General features: G+C 38.4%; 1 protein-coding gene and 1 long non-coding RNA gene across 2 annotated transcripts in view; both read left to right on the plus strand.

The window, feature by feature from the left end:
• Positions 1-15,694, plus strand: part of LOC140843479 (uncharacterized) — a 620,032-nt gene that overhangs the window by 425,096 nt on the left and 179,242 nt on the right. The window lies entirely within an intron of this gene.
• On the plus strand, positions 621-5,050 carry LOC140843460 (uncharacterized). Its single transcript, XR_012121270.1, has 2 exons — positions 621-4,033; positions 4,431-5,050. It is a non-coding gene; the product is annotated as an uncharacterized lncRNA (long non-coding RNA).

Genomic DNA, 15,694 nt, shown 5'->3' on the forward strand with positions numbered 1-15,694 from the left:
ACTACACTGTATTTGGGGGACTTATTTAAATTTATAGAAAACCAAGGTTTGCTATTGTAGGATCTGAAGAATCAAAAGTTAGCATAAGTACAGCCATCTTAAGGCCTAAATACCACCCCCTAACCCAGAAGAAGGAAAATCATTAGAATCTTGAAAAACAAGTTAGTTAGCCTGTGTCAATTGTAGTGACCTTTAGTTAGCCAACCGTAAATCAGTTAATCATACATGCCTAGCTTATCTTGCTAGAACCACCCTAGACATTCCGAAAGTGATCTCATCTAACCAGACCCCAGGATGTGGCGCCAGCAAAAGATTTATGAGCCTATAGAAAAAACCCTGTATTGTAATTATGGAAAATTTTACCCCTTTTGAAAATGCTATAAAACCTTCTGGCTTTGTGTGCTCTGGGTCCTCGTTGAGACCCGCTGCGACGGGCTGACTTGGACCCCAACTAGTTGGCTTCTGAATAAATTCCTCTTGCTTGTTGCATCAAGAAACGTCTTTGGTGAGTGATTTGGGGCGGCGCCTTCCTCAGGGGAATCCAACATTTGGGGGCTCGTCCGGGATCATGCGTTCACCCCGCTTCACTCCCAAAGTCGCTCTTGGAGGAAGAGGTAAGATTAGTGGCGCCTTGAGTTGTCTGTGTTCTGTCTTCTGTTTTTCAGTGAGACCGGTCAGAATTCTGAAAAGGGGTACCCACTGTCTGGCAGCTGTCCTGATCCCGTAAAGGGGTCGAGACTGCGGTCGGTAGACGTACTAGGAGCACCGCAGGCTGCAACCCTGGGGGACGCCTCGGGGAGGTTGGGAGGCCAGGGACGCCTGGTAGCCTCCCGTCTGTTTTTCTGGCAAGGTGAATCTGATGAGATAGGGTTGATTTTCAGGCGCCAGGAATATCAACCCTCTGATTCCTTTCGGTTTCTGTTTGAAAATCTGAGAAAAAACAAAAAGCGGCCGCTGTGTGTCTAATCTGTGTGTGTCTCTGTTTTTTGTGTCTTTCATGTGCCTAATAATTGTTATACTGACAATGGGACAGACTCAGACAACCCCCTAAGTGTGTAAATGAATATATCTTTCTACCTCCGGATGGTATTAATGAAATTGATTTAAAGACAAGCGCTTGTGAAAATTGAGTGTTCTAAAACTTCCAGAAAACCTGATAAAAAAGTGTTAAGCATTAATGCTAATTTGAGTTTGCCTGAGGCGGGCATGTCCTGGTAGTTGTCGCTGCCTGAGTTTACCTAGAGTCATTTGAGTCATGTTATCTGCTAAATCTTTTAAGAATAGAATGCTTAGAAGCTTGGCTTTGTCTAGTGTTCAGTGGGGGTCTTGTGAGTAGGCTAGCATAGTTGTTGCAGGTAGGTGAACTGGATAAGTGTGGCAAGTGAACACCTTTTAAATTGTGTGTTGCAGTGTGTATGCCTACCTGCAGCCTGAGAATCTTTGTAGTAACTTAAAGCCTTAGAGTTTTGTTAAGTTGAGAAGATGTGCTCTGTGTTTGCTGGGAGATTGTGCTGTGAAGCTCATGGTTGCAGAAATTGTAGAATGTGTTCGTGAGTTTGTTGGTCTAGAAAATGTTAGTTTGACAGTTTGCAGTGTCCTGCTTCTCAGTGTTCACTAGAAGTTAAAGTTTCTAATGGTTTTAAGTTCTAATTAAAACCACTTAAAGTAATAAAGAAAAACATTTCTCTATGCTAAAAGATGTATGTTTTAATAAGAAAAAGTATAAAAAATGAAAACTCTTCTGCATGCTAAAGAATGTGTTTTGTAATAAAAGAAAGTAACTTTGTTCTAAAGTACAGCTATTTATTTAAAGAGAGACAAAGAGAGAAAACAGCGTGGTGCCTTTTGTTGTAGAAGATCTGCTCAGCCTGTTGCTTTGGGGGGAGGGTTAAGATGTTTAGAGATAAAGTGAGATAAACCCAGTCAAGGCGCAGGCAAGCCCAGGCATAATTCTCACCGGCTTATGTGCTTGGGACCATGGGGCAAATAAAGAATAAATTACTATATTCTTACAGATATAGTCATGCCTAGTGAAATTAAAGCAAGTGAGTCTTGATATCAAGTGCACAGCAAAATTAAAATCTCGTTTCCAGTTAAACAGTTTTCTTTAACTGTTAGTCTGCTCTTAATGTTGAAAGATCACAGCAGTTTCTCATGCTTAAAGTCTCAGTGAGTTGCCATGAAATCGTAATGTTAAAGGGACTAAAAGCTAAAGTTTGTTAACAACTGTATAACCTTTATTTGCCTTTGAAATATTTTGTTATTAAAAATGATTGCATGGCCTGAAAAATTGAATTCCTAAGCAGAATAGTAACAAAGTTTTTTTCAGCTGATTAAATGCACTTAGTTAACAAACCAAAATTTATTAAACTGTAGAATCTGGACAAGATTATGTTTCTCCCAGAAAAACAGGTTTCACTGTAAAGGTTTAGATAGACGAACGTGTGACCACTTTTGAGAAAAGTTGTAATAGATTTTTTTGAGAACCACCAGGTCTTCTTGTTTAATTTATATGCTGTATGTTTTAAAAAAAAAAAACAAACATGGGGGACTCTCCATATTTTTTAATGCAAATAATCTTAGAGCTTTTAATAGAATTTGCATAGCAGCTTATATCTACTATTAAAGAGTAAAACATTCTTGAAGCTTTCAGGGAAGACCTGTAAACTTAAGCACTTTCTCTGCTTTTTTGTATCTGGTCTTAGACACTTATGCTGAGTTATGTTCTTATTATTTTCACTGTTTGTAAGCTATTGATTGTAAGCCAAAGGTCATCATTTCTCAGTCCCTAAATGAAGAAGTAAAATGCCTGATCTCTTTCATCTCAAATCATATTTCTGGTCATATTTGAATATCTGTGTGAAAGAAAGAGACATTTAAATTTGAGATTCTGCTTAAACTTTTAAGTTGAATTTGACTATAGCCATATTCATTCTTTGTATGTATCTCTAACAAGTCTTTTGTATGCCTGGTGATATTATACTCTGCCTTGAGTTTAGACAGTTCTTTCAGCTAAATATGAATTCTTATTGTAGCTTTTTTCCCCTCCTGAAGATCAAAGCAGAAGAATCTACCATCTGCTACCATTCTCTCAAGAATGCTTAGTAACCTAGAATTAGTTTGACTTTCTGTATGTTGTCTTTAAAAATTGACAGCAGCAGTCTCCCCTGCTGCCCCACTTTTTAAGATATCTCGTTTACTGTGCTGAGTATATAGACAATAAATGTGTAATGATAGTTCTAAAAAAATTAAATGCAAAAAGGTGCTTTTACCTCTAGTTAACTCTGATATTTTCCAGAGGGCCCTTGGAACATGTCAGAAGAATTTTTTCTCACTAGAGAAAGTATTTGACTAATTTGGCTTATTTATCTGATATATATATATTTATTTACTAGGAAAGCACTGTCAAAGAGAATGATGCTAAACTTTGTTACTGAATGTTTTGTATTACAGAAATATCAGAATTTCCTTATGTCAACTGTTTTACAGTAAGCTCTCATCAGATCTTTAACCATTGTCATTTGTAAGTCTTTTGTCATTTATAGTATTATCCCTAAACTGGTAAAGAACTAGATTTCAGCAGAACAGGTATTAGTTACATAAGATTACATAAACTAAAGAAAATGATTTTGTGTCTTTTTGTTTCAAATGTTGCTGGTAAAGTGTTTTAACCTTGTTCTCTTAAACTGACAACAGTTTAGTAAATGACTATCTTTAGAGCAGAATTGAAACATCCTTCTCTCTACTTGATCCCTCCAGAGTTTAAAAACTTTCAGTGACTGTTTTTGTATTCCATGGCAGTATGTTTATTTGCATGAGTTCAATAAGAATCTGCTTTCCTTGTGAGAAGACTACTTAAGAACACTGGTTATACTGCCAAGGCTTTGACTGGAATGTCGTACCTGAGAGACATGTGTATAAACTCAGATGTGAACAACTTTAAAGAACTAAGATTGACTTTATAAAGCCAACAAAGCCCCTTGGAAGAACTGGCCTGGTACCTTGCTTACAGAGTTCCCAGCAGCCTTACCAGGTGAGTAAAGAAGGTCACTTCCTGGCAGGTGCAGAGACCTCGAGAAGAGAAGAATTCATCCAAATCTACAGGTACTGCAGGCAAAGCCTGATGGCAAGTCTGGCTTGGCTGTCTGGCCTCAAGAGGCCTTTAAAAGTTCAATCTGAAATTCCTTACAAAAAGTTCCAGCAAAGCATATTTAAAAGAGCCTGTGTAATCAATTGCTCTTCTTGCTGCACCTGTGCAAATAATCAAGCCAGCTGTTAATTATTTTCTTAACCTAGTTACTTCTAGTAAAAATGAGAGTGATTTTAGAGAGAAGTATCGTTTCAATAATGCAGCCTCCTTCCAGAATAAAAAATCCAACTCCAGATGTTGCTACATAACCTAATAACACAATTTGTTTTATCTTGCCTAGAAGCCACAAAACTGCAAATAGTAATAAAAATGAAACCCAGAATAGAAGCGCCAGCCTTCTGAAGCCCTCTCAACTGACCGGTGATGGAGACCTAGCTGCACCCTTTACTGCGCCCCCTTCTCAGCATGAAGCAGCCAGAGCGGTCATCACCCCTCTTCCCTAGCAGCAGCTAGAGTCTCTATCTGTAGAAGAAAGAATGAGACCATACCCATAGCCTTCCCTGGTAAAAACAGGTATTTAATCCCTCCTCCCGAGGGATAGTGGGCTTGTAACACTGGAGTGACCCCATGTGTCTCTACTTCTGCCTTCAACTCCTCCCGTGATTTCTGTATCATGGTCCAGCTGGTGCCCAGGTTGATGTATCATGATGATCTCTCATTCGTAGCTGAATTTGAACCTAAGCATAGATATAAGAGAGAGCCGGTCTCGCTGACCTTAGCCGTGTTGTTAGAGATAAGAGTCGCAGCCGGAGTGGGAACGGGGGCAGCCGCTATTGTTCAAGGGAACCAGCATTATGAAAGACTAAGGACTGCTATTGATGAAGACCTAAAAACCATAGAGCAATCCATTACAAAACTTGAAGAATCTCTGACTTCCCTCTCTGAGGTAGTCTTACAGAATAGACGAGGGCTAGATCTGCTGTTCCTAAAAGGAGGAGGACTGTGTGCAGCTTTAAGAGAAGAATGCTGCTTTTATGCAGATCATTCCGGGATAGTAAGAGATTCAATGTCAAAACTTAGAGAAAGGCTAGATCAGAGGAAGAGAGAGCGAGAAGCAGGCCAAAGACTGTTTGAATCTTAGTTCACTAGGTCCCCGTAGTTTACAACCCTGATATCCACTCTGGCTAGGCCCCTACTCATCCTTGTGTTGCTCCTAACTTTGAGACCCTGCATATTAAACCGGTTGATAACTTTTGTTAGAGAAAGAGTGAGTGCTGTTCATGTACTAATGTTGAAGCAACAATACCACTCACTCACCTCACAAGAAGATACAAACATTCCATGATTGGAATGCCCCAAAAAGAGAAGTGGGGAAATGTAGGATCTGAAGAATCAAAAGTTAGCATAAGTACAGCCATCTTAAGGCCTAAATACCACCCCCTAACCCAGAAGAAGGAAAATCATTAGAATCTTGAAAAACAAGTTAGTTAGCCTGTGTCAATTGTAGTGACCTTTAGTTAGCCAACCGTAAATCAGTTAATCATACATGCCTAGCTTATCTTGCTAGAACCACCCTAGACATTCCGAAAGTGATCTCATCTAACCAGACCCCAGGATGTGGCGCCAGCAAAAGATTTATGAGCCTATAGAAAAAACCCTGTATTGTAATTATGGAAAATTTTACCCCTTTTGAAAATGCTATAAAACCTTCTGGCTTTGTGTGCTCTGGGTCCTCGTTGAGACCCGCTGCGACGGGCTGACTTGGACCCCAACTAGTTGGCTTCTGAATAAATTCCTCTTGCTTGTTGCATCAAGAAACGTCTTTGGTGAGTGATTTGGGGCGGCGCCTTCCTCAGGGGAATCCAACACTATCTGTTAGTGTCCAAAGAACCTTGAAGTAGTAACTCTCAGTCCTCGGAGACAAATCCTCAAGGGTTAATGGTTAATATTCGGCTTCTAATCTGCTGCTTTTGCCCCTCACCAGCGATTTAGGACTTCCTGGCAAGGTCACACTGCAAGATTTCCAAATATAGATCCTCCAAGACTGATATGAAATCGCTAGAATCTCTTAAAAGAAGAGAAAGAAAGGCATAGATAAAGGACATCTGCAGTTTATTGGCAGTTGGCATATAGTCTGTTAACATTTTTATTTGATGTGAAATGAACAAGGTCATTTTCCTCTAATGTCCCACAGAGGAAACCGTAGGGTCTGAACTCATTAAGGTCTTCTTCAGAGGCAATTTGCATGATAAATATCCCATATATTTTGAAGTAAAAAGGATTACAAAGTGGCAGTTTTATTTACTCACCAGATAGCTGATCCCTGTTTTCCTGAAGTCTTCCTTTGGAATTAAGTTAAAAGTTATTAATATATTCAACCTTTGACTCATCTAGGTTCTAAATCAGAAAGGTACATGACAGGGTTAAGCTGTTCCTCCACGAGAGGGGGGCCTCGGGCTTCCTCCTCCCAGCGCCCTGTCCTTGGGAAGACGCCTTGGGGTGAAGGTGTGGTACGGAGGGCATCGCTAGGCAGTGGTAGTGCTGTCCTGACGAGCGCCCTGGGGAGGTGCAGAGTGGGCCTGCGGGCCCTGAAAGCTGACCTACAGTGTGCAAGCTGTCACAGCAAAGCATGTTGTTTCTGGGGCCTGGAGGACCCCACTCCTTTCCCCACCCCAGTCCTCGGTCCCAGAGCACCCCGGTGGTCCTGGGTGACTGAGAGTGGGCGGGGACCACCCTTACCCTCGGTTTCCCCTCATCGCCTGGCTGGGCCCACCTGGGGGCTGTTCTCTCGGGGATCCTCCCAGTCTCCCCTTTGCTGCGTGTTGTCCATCACCTCAGCTGGGTGCGGACGGAGGCTGAGTCCCTGGAGCCGCCTCACCACAGCCCAGGAAGGAGAGCAGCCGTGACGTGACCGCAGCCACTACCCTCCCCATTGAGCAGTGGCTGTAACTGATCCTGTCAAAGCCTGGGTATCGTGCATATGTTCTCAGCCTCTGCCCCTGTGTGCCTTCCCTGATGCCTGTGCTGAGTTTCATCCCCTGGCCTCCAGGCCCAGCACTGCTTCAGCTCAAGCCCCAGTCCGTAAGGTTACTGTGGCAACCCCCAATTTGTTCCTTTGGTCCTGAAGTTTATCCTTGGAGCCTCGGGCCACACCAGGGCCCAGAGCAATTCAAACATGCATCCACCTGAACCTTCCATGTCTACGGGCACATTTCCCTCATTGCCCTATTTCATTTAGGCTTGAAAGAGGGAGAACCCTGTACAGGGAGGGCAACTTGCCATGCTCCCAAGCACCCGGGCTCCCTGTGAGTGACTGAGAGAGGAGGGTGGTACACAGACTGAGTACTTACAAAGTCTGAGGGCGGCTCCTGAGCATCTGCACAACTCCGTTCCATCCAATCTGGAGAGAACTGAAACCTCTTTGCTCTAATAGGCCCTACGCGTCTTCACATTAAAGATAGAGCTGCAATAGTTATAAACAATTTCTGGCAGCCTTTGCATCCCAGGAGCACCAGTGAAGAAAAGATGAAGAGATAATACAATAAACTTAATATAAAGGAGATGGCCATGAATTAGTGTGTGTGAAATGACCCCATGTGGTTATTATTACATATCTTTTTCCTGATTTCTGTCAAATTTAGTACTGGCTAAACCCTTTATAATATCTGATCCCATTTTCCTCTTTGTAAAATGTCAAGTTTGAATTCTTTTTTTTTAACCCATTTTATTTCCATCAGTGTGTGTATGTGTATATTTTGCTGCATGTGTTATGTATGTGACGTTTTATTATCTATTGAGACCTCTGGTGCTACTTGAAAAATACAATTCAGGTGAAATCATTTCTTAATCCTGGCTACCTACTATACACATCCTGGAAAACTGAAAAACAAATTAGTGTCTAGGCTCCAGCCAAGACCACCCCAATCTGAACGTCTTGGGTGGGGGGGCCAGGCACAAGTACTTTAAAAATCCCCCTGCCCAAGTCGACCGCACAGCCAGATTGAGAAGCGCTGGACTGGGTCTATGCCAGCTTTTCAAGCTTTGTTTCTTTCTTCGTTTGTTAGCTTGGTATTTGTTTTGGAAACGCTTCATACAGTAGGAGCCACTTCTGTGATTAAAGCCAGGCTACTTGTCTTCTTGGCTGAGCTCACACTCTCTATGCCGTGGGGCCACTTAGGTCTACTTCCCAGAGCTCCACAGAGGTTGTTCAGAAGTCATGCGAGATTGCTATGGGTCTTTTGTTAAATGTTCGTCTTCTAGGATTTTTAACCTTCATTTAAAAAAAACAAAAACAGCTTAAAAAACATGTGAGAGACAAACATAATATTCTCATCCTGATTTTAAAGAGACCTGAAGTGACCGACATTTCTTGTATTTTTAAGATTTTACTTAACTCAAAGTTTTATCAAGATGACTTAAACATCACAAGAGGTGGCTATCAGTATTTTACGTATGTAAATAAATTAGATAAATTCAATTATAGCTATTTAATGCCATCTTAAGAAATAAATACATGTTAATACACAAATGATGACATGTTTGGCAATGCCGTAAGTCTTTTTTGCTTGCAAATCCTACACATGGCAGCAGACGTAAACACCTTTGATGAAGGCAGGCTATTTATCACACTCATTTCCAGAACTAAGACACACATTTTCTGCAAGACATATTTCTCTGAAGGCAGCATTGCTCAGTGACCATCTTTTCAACTTAGCCTCCTTGAGAGAGAATTATTAAGAATCTTCAGAAGTAGACCTGCCAATCTGATTCATTTTCATAGTTTTCAAACTCAGAGTTGATTAAAGACATGAAAGGCTTCTCCAGCTAATAAGCTGTGTGATTTATGCACCTGAAAGACAAAAATAAAACCCAAATCCACCAGAAGTGCAATGACTAATTTGTCAGGAAATATTAAGCATGGTTAATCTTTCAAGCACAGGGAGAAAAATTATTAAATCAAACTTTTGTGCAAGATAGAGGAGCTGATTCAAGTGTTATTTGAGTCATACTTTTACCTAGTTAGTTAATTCAGATTTCTATCTTCAAAGACATTTTAAGAGGAACCCAAGTCTGTTTTATGATTGTTACATAAATTACAATCCCCCAAAGGTTTCAAATGCTTGTTTATAAAGATGGTGTGTTGAGATGGAGTTCATCTAAATTTATCTCTAATTCAAATTTATTCCTTCTTCAGAAATTATGATGCTGTGCTTAATAAGTTCCCTGAATTGAGCTAGTTTTACTCCTCTAAATTCTAATAAACAGGGACAGCACATTTAAGTCATTTATTGTTCAGTTTAGTATAGGACCATATGGAGCAAGCAGATTATTCCATGTCTTGCCAAAAATGTCATATTTTCTCAGAAAAAGAAATATGAGTAATGCACACATAGTCTGAACACCTGATTCAATTGACTTTCCAGTCCTTTGTCACCATCTTTTCATGCAAGTCTGTTTCATTTGCATTGGAGATAGGCCCTCGGATTTTAGCTTCCTAGGGAGTGAAAGAGTCTTGGAACTTTTTATTTGGTTTGTTCTTATTTTTTAAACTAATTAAAGATAAAATTATTTCCTTCAGTACTAATTTATCTGTACTATAAATGTGAAAAGCATCATTCTGAATTGAGTTGCCTATTAAAACTTGGCATCAGAAGAACATAAAATAATGCCATAGCCCCCCACCAAGTACACAAGGTGGGTGAAGTTCAGTGCTTCTCTGGCATACCTGACTTACAGATTTGAAAAGTTGTTTATATAGATTCATTTAAATATATTCACAAACTAAGGAATGTACACTTACATTTACATGATGTCATGTAATTTACATGATGTCACGAGTCCATTTCCTGTTCTCTAATAATTTCTTCTATTTATTTATTTTTGTTCTAAGGATCCAAAATGTTAGACGCCTTATCAGTAGTAACTCAGAGGACTTATAAGTGTGGATTCTGACAAGGGTGTGATGAGGTGGCTTTGTAATATTAAGACTTTGAATAAGGAGCCTTTTGTTCTAATAAAGGTTATTTGTTCTAAATGATACCTTTTAAAAATCTTTTTATCAGAAAATAACTGTGAAATAGATAACTGAAGTTATTTAAAATTACACGTTTCTTTTTCACTCACTTATGTATGCTTTCAATCTCTTCTTCCCATTAGTCATATGCATATTTTACTTGCCCACTTAGAAAATCCTCAAGTATTAAAAAAAAGAAACTGTGACTCTTTCATCAGAGTAATTTTTCCTACTTTTTTGTGTTGCTTAAAAACAGTTCAGTTGTAAAACTCATTTTTAATAATTTTGTTATAATCTGAAAGTAACTTTATTTCATGTAATTTATTTTTCTGAAAACAACTGAGCATTCCAATAATAAAAATTATTTTACGCATAATTACAAAAATCTAACAGTTGTTAACAAGAATTGCGAGGAGCCAAATGCTTTCGAATTGTTAAAATATCACTGAACCACAAATAATGTTAATCATATTTCTATTAAAATATTTCCTTTAAGGTGCCTTTCTGAATTATCTTTGTCTTCCACCCTCTCAGATACAGTAAGTGTCTTCCCTATGTATTCTTTTTACTGTCTATCTATCCTCCACCTGACATCTGTCGGGTATATGTTGGTTTGATTCTCTGTTTTCCCTGCCGTATCAAGGTCTCCTTGAAATTAAGAGCCATGCCTTTTTCATTGTTATCTACAGCCCACAGGACTATGTATGTTGCATAAAAATCCTGGTGAACAGTTGCTATGTGAATGAATTACTTGAAAACACACATTCAGTTATAGTATCTGATCTTTTTTGTAGCATGCTATTATTAAGCTGTAATATAAATCACAGTGTATTGTTTATGAAAAGACACCATATACAAGTTTACATGACAAACCACTGACTCAGATAATGATTACTTCACATGATAATAGCAGTATGAACAACTAAATAATCCACCGTGCAATGTGTAAAGAAATGAGTAGGCAAGTCACAGAAAAACAAAAGTGAATACAGAAATAAAGGTGCTCAAAATCAATAATAATCATGAAAATGGAAATTGAAATAGAATGTAGAGATGATATTCTGTCTACAAAAATAACAAATAAAACAATTTTGACAATATCCAGTCAACCTAGAGAGAAGAGAGGCTGTATGGAAAGTCTATTCTTATTTTCTAGAAGGTAATTATTGTACAGGATAATTTGTTTTGATCTATCAAATTTTAAAACGTGTATGTTTGATTAATTAAAATTCTGAGCATCTCAGAATGTAAGCATCTCAGAATATTAGGATATTTAGTTTAATTGGTATCAATGCCATGTCCATTTATATAGAACACTTGCATAAATCACAATATATTCATATATATATGTGGAAATTACGTTGGCAATAAAATGGAAAGATCTCCACAATACATTTTTAATCCAGAATTTTAAGTAACAGAATGCTATAAACACTGTGACTCAATTCATGTAAAAAATAAACTTACAAACTCAAAGGCATTTGAGTATGTATATGTATATATGTCTATATAGATGTACAGAAAATAATGGTACAATACACGATGAACTTCTAAGAGTGCTTATTTCCACCAGTGAGGTTGAATTGGGGTAGATATGAAATATCATCTTAATTGTTAATATGAGAGTGCATTAAACCTAGAAAAGTAATTGAAAAACAATAAAATTTCCCAAATTGGTACTGAGAAAGAAATCCTGTCTTTCAACTTCCAATGAAGAACATTAAAAATGTTGGTCTTGTAACGAAACCAAGTATTTTAGTATTTTAAAAAGTCATTGAAGTTTCATAATTCTACACATGACAGCACTGCAGGGAGACAGGACTATGCAGCTGAAGAAGCCACAGATATCTCCGCTTATTGCTGGTAACTATGCATTGTACCTCCATGACAATATACTCTGGCTTCATGAAGTCAAATGTATTTTATTCTGTTCTAACAACAGTGAGAATATTCCATATAACCTTCACATGTGTGCATTTTATTTCACATAATTTCCTTAGTGAAGCAATGTTTTCCTTTATTCACATAATTCAATAAAATATTTTATGATGCAAAAATTCAGGGTGATAGAAAACTAAGATACCACTAAGGAATATATATTAGATATTGTATAGCAATATTATTTAAATATGGGAGGTAGAACAAGTCATAGCAAAATTGTGTCTCAGTGTGACTTCCCTGTATGTGATATGTTGAGGTGATACATCTCACTCGCTACTCAAAATACATGGAAATACTTAGACAGTTCCTGAGTCATAAGACTAGCTTAAACTGAAACAAGTCAATTTGGATTTTTATATAACTCAGGACATTTTCATCCAGTGTTTGGATAGGAAATTTTCTTTAATCCCTATGTGAATATCAGATAACTCTCATAGTACCCTAAAGTTTTACTTAGAATACAGTAGTTCAGCAATTTCTTACAAAACTAAATATACTCTTGCCATAAGGTCCAGTAATTGTACTCCTTGGTGTCTATGAACCAAGTGAGTGAAAACTCATGCTTACACAAAAACCTGTACATGGATGTTTAAAGTAGCTTTATTCATAAGTGTCAAACCTTGGAAAAAACTAGTTGTCTTTCAGTAGGTTCATGAATAATAAAACCCTGGTACATCCATACAGTGGAATATTTTTCAGTGCCAAAAGGAAATGAGCTATCAAGCCATGAAAAGACATGACCTTTTTACGTATACATGAAAGGAAGAAGCTACATGCACATTACTAAGTGAAAATGCTACATATGGTATGAATCTACCTATATGATATTCTGGAAAAGACAAAAATAGGGAGACAGTAAAAATATCACAGATTTCCAGGACTTTAGTGGGAAGAAGGGATATATAAGAGGAATTCAGGGGATCTTTAGGGCAATGAAACTATTTTGTTTCATATAATGATGGATTCATGTCATTATTCACTTGTGAAAACCCATAGAATACATGAAACCAAGAATGAACACTGATGTAAACTATGGACTTTGGTTGATAACAGTGTGTTAGTGTAGGTCCATCAGTTGTAAGAAGTGTATCACTTTGGTGCATGTTGTAGGATTTTTTTGGGGGAAAGGAGATGGGGACTCTGTACTTTCTGCTCAATTTGCTATAAACCTAAATCTGCTTTTAAGGAAATAGTGTCTATAATAATATGATATACTTCTAAGTTGATTCATTACTTTGGTTAACTCTAATAAGGTTTAGGACCCTCTTTGACTTTTGTACATTGGTGTTAATCCATTTGATTGTACATTTAATTACAGAGAAAAAGGACAAAAATAGATTATGTGGCTTATACTAAAATATCCCTAAAAATATGCAATTCACCTTTTTTTCCTTTACTAAGAAAACTTAATTTTGTTCAGTACATCAATGTATCCACTGAAAAGTGACTTCCTCAGCCTTCTTTGTAATTCAGGATGTTCATATTTCATAAATATGATCATGAGAAATAAGTGGAAGTTAGCTGTGAATTTCTGTTACCGTTTGTGAGGTCTCTGCCACCCCTTTTTCTTATTTTTCTTGCTGAGTCATGGACATGGTGGCCAGTCATGGCAGATACAGCAGGCTTATTGCAAGCCTGAAGAAAGGGCCAGGACTGCCTCAGGGTCCTCAGCTTTGCCCACTTGTAGACTTCTGGCTTCTTGAGGGGAAAAAAAAAATAAACAAGGGCTTCTGATCAGTTAGTGGAATTGATAGAATTTGTGTTACTTGCAGTCAAATATTACCCTTTTAGAGAAACAATATCAAAAGCTAGCAATAATCACTGATAATCAGTTCTGATTGATAAGGAATGCGTAGGAAATTAAAATATGATTAATTTTTAGCTTTTGGGAGAATATCTTCTTCCTCTTTTAACATGGTATTCCATTACTCAACCTTAATGTTGGATAACATAAACAGTGTGTAACCTATAAAAAATTTCTGTCCCTCATTCAAGAAATTGTGATATTGTGATTTATAATAAAAAATATATATTTGGTCTTCTTCCCTGTTTCTGGAACAGAGTTCCTAAAATCCTTGGAATTCCCTAAGTTATGAGAGGCATGGTGTATTTTCTTATGTTCTTAAGGAGGTGACTTGTAGTACACCCAGAGATGGGGCAGGTTGCTAGGGGAGCCAGCCTTCCTGTTGGAGAGCTGGGACTTCCAGGATTACCCCTTGACCTCCAGGTTTGGGAGAGGGGCTGGCGGTCGAATCAATCACCAGTGGCCAGTGATTTAATCAGCCATGCCTATGAAGCCTCCATAAAAACCCAAAAAGTAGGCTTCTTGGTTGTTGATCACAGGGAAATGAATGAAGAGGGGTGTGGGAGAGAGCATGCGAGCTGTGAGTCCCTTACCCCTCCCCATACACCCTGTGTGTCTCTCCCCCTGGCTGTCGATCTGTATTCTCTGACATCCTTTGCAATAAACCAGTGATCCAGGAAGTGAATGTCGCTCTGAGTTCTGTGAGTTGCTCTAGCAAAACAAACACCAAAGCCAGAGGGGGAGGGTGTTTGAACCTCTGACCTGCACACAGGCAACAACCTGGGCTCGCGGCATCTGAGGAGGGGATCAGGCTTGTAGGACTGATCCTTTAACCTGTGGGATCTGACACTGTATTTTGGAGTTGAGTGGAACTGTGGGACACCAGGTTGGTGTTTGGAGCATCACTTGGTGGCGGAAAAGAGCCCCCAACCTACTCACTGAAACTGGTGCAAAACCTTTTCAGTAGCTGGTTCTGTTTTCTGTTCTACAACCTCAAGTTTTATTTACACAGATGCTGCATCTGGTAAGGACAGCGCGACTGTCCTTACTGGAATGAGGTAAAGACCTCCTGCGAGGTCAACAGATGATGAAGACCGTTATCTGTCCAAACTCCTGCAACATAGATGGAAGGGAAAGATATGCAAAGAAATAAAAATGTAAATGTGGAGATTATTCAATTTAGAAAGAAAGAAAAGCAATAATGCCAAATTGTAAAAGATGAAGAAAACAGAACAGTATAGTTTGAGTAAAAGATGCCTTTAGACCGGAAATACAGGCTCATGTAAATTCAAGAGCTGTTTGAATAGAAACTAAAGTCATTTGGACTTCATTTGAGAGGCAATAAAGATAGCCATGTGTTTGGGTTAAGGAAATCTTTAAGTTAGAGTGAGGCAGTGGAATGCAAGGGACAGATGAAAGGGATTTTTGGAGTGACCGCGGACAGGGGTCAGGAACCACATTCAGTCACTGAATCATCTCAGTGTGGTCTGGGTGCTTTTTACTGTGGGAAAATTCAAATCTGAGGAAAAATGGGGAAAAAGATGAGAGGACAGGAGGAAACATATAAGCAAAACTAGTTCTTTGATACTTTCTTGTAACAAGTTTTGTTTTCTTCCTAATTATGGAATTCTCAAATAAGATCTATTATGATAAAGATTTTCTTCTCTCACCATGCCACTTAGATAAAGAATTTTCACATAGAATGTGAAATAGAATACTTGGTTATTTTTACTTAGATCCAAGTTATAAAAGAACTGATAAGTAGTAGCTAAAATCTATGGAAAAAATGTGGATTTGTTTTAGAAGAAATAACCGGTTATTTCTAGCTGGGGCAGCAGCTGTTTGG

Source organism: Manis javanica, chromosome 9, assembly GCF_040802235.1.
Source record: "Manis javanica isolate MJ-LG chromosome 9, MJ_LKY, whole genome shotgun sequence".
NCBI classification, from domain to species: Eukaryota; Metazoa; Chordata; class Mammalia; order Pholidota; family Manidae; genus Manis; species Manis javanica.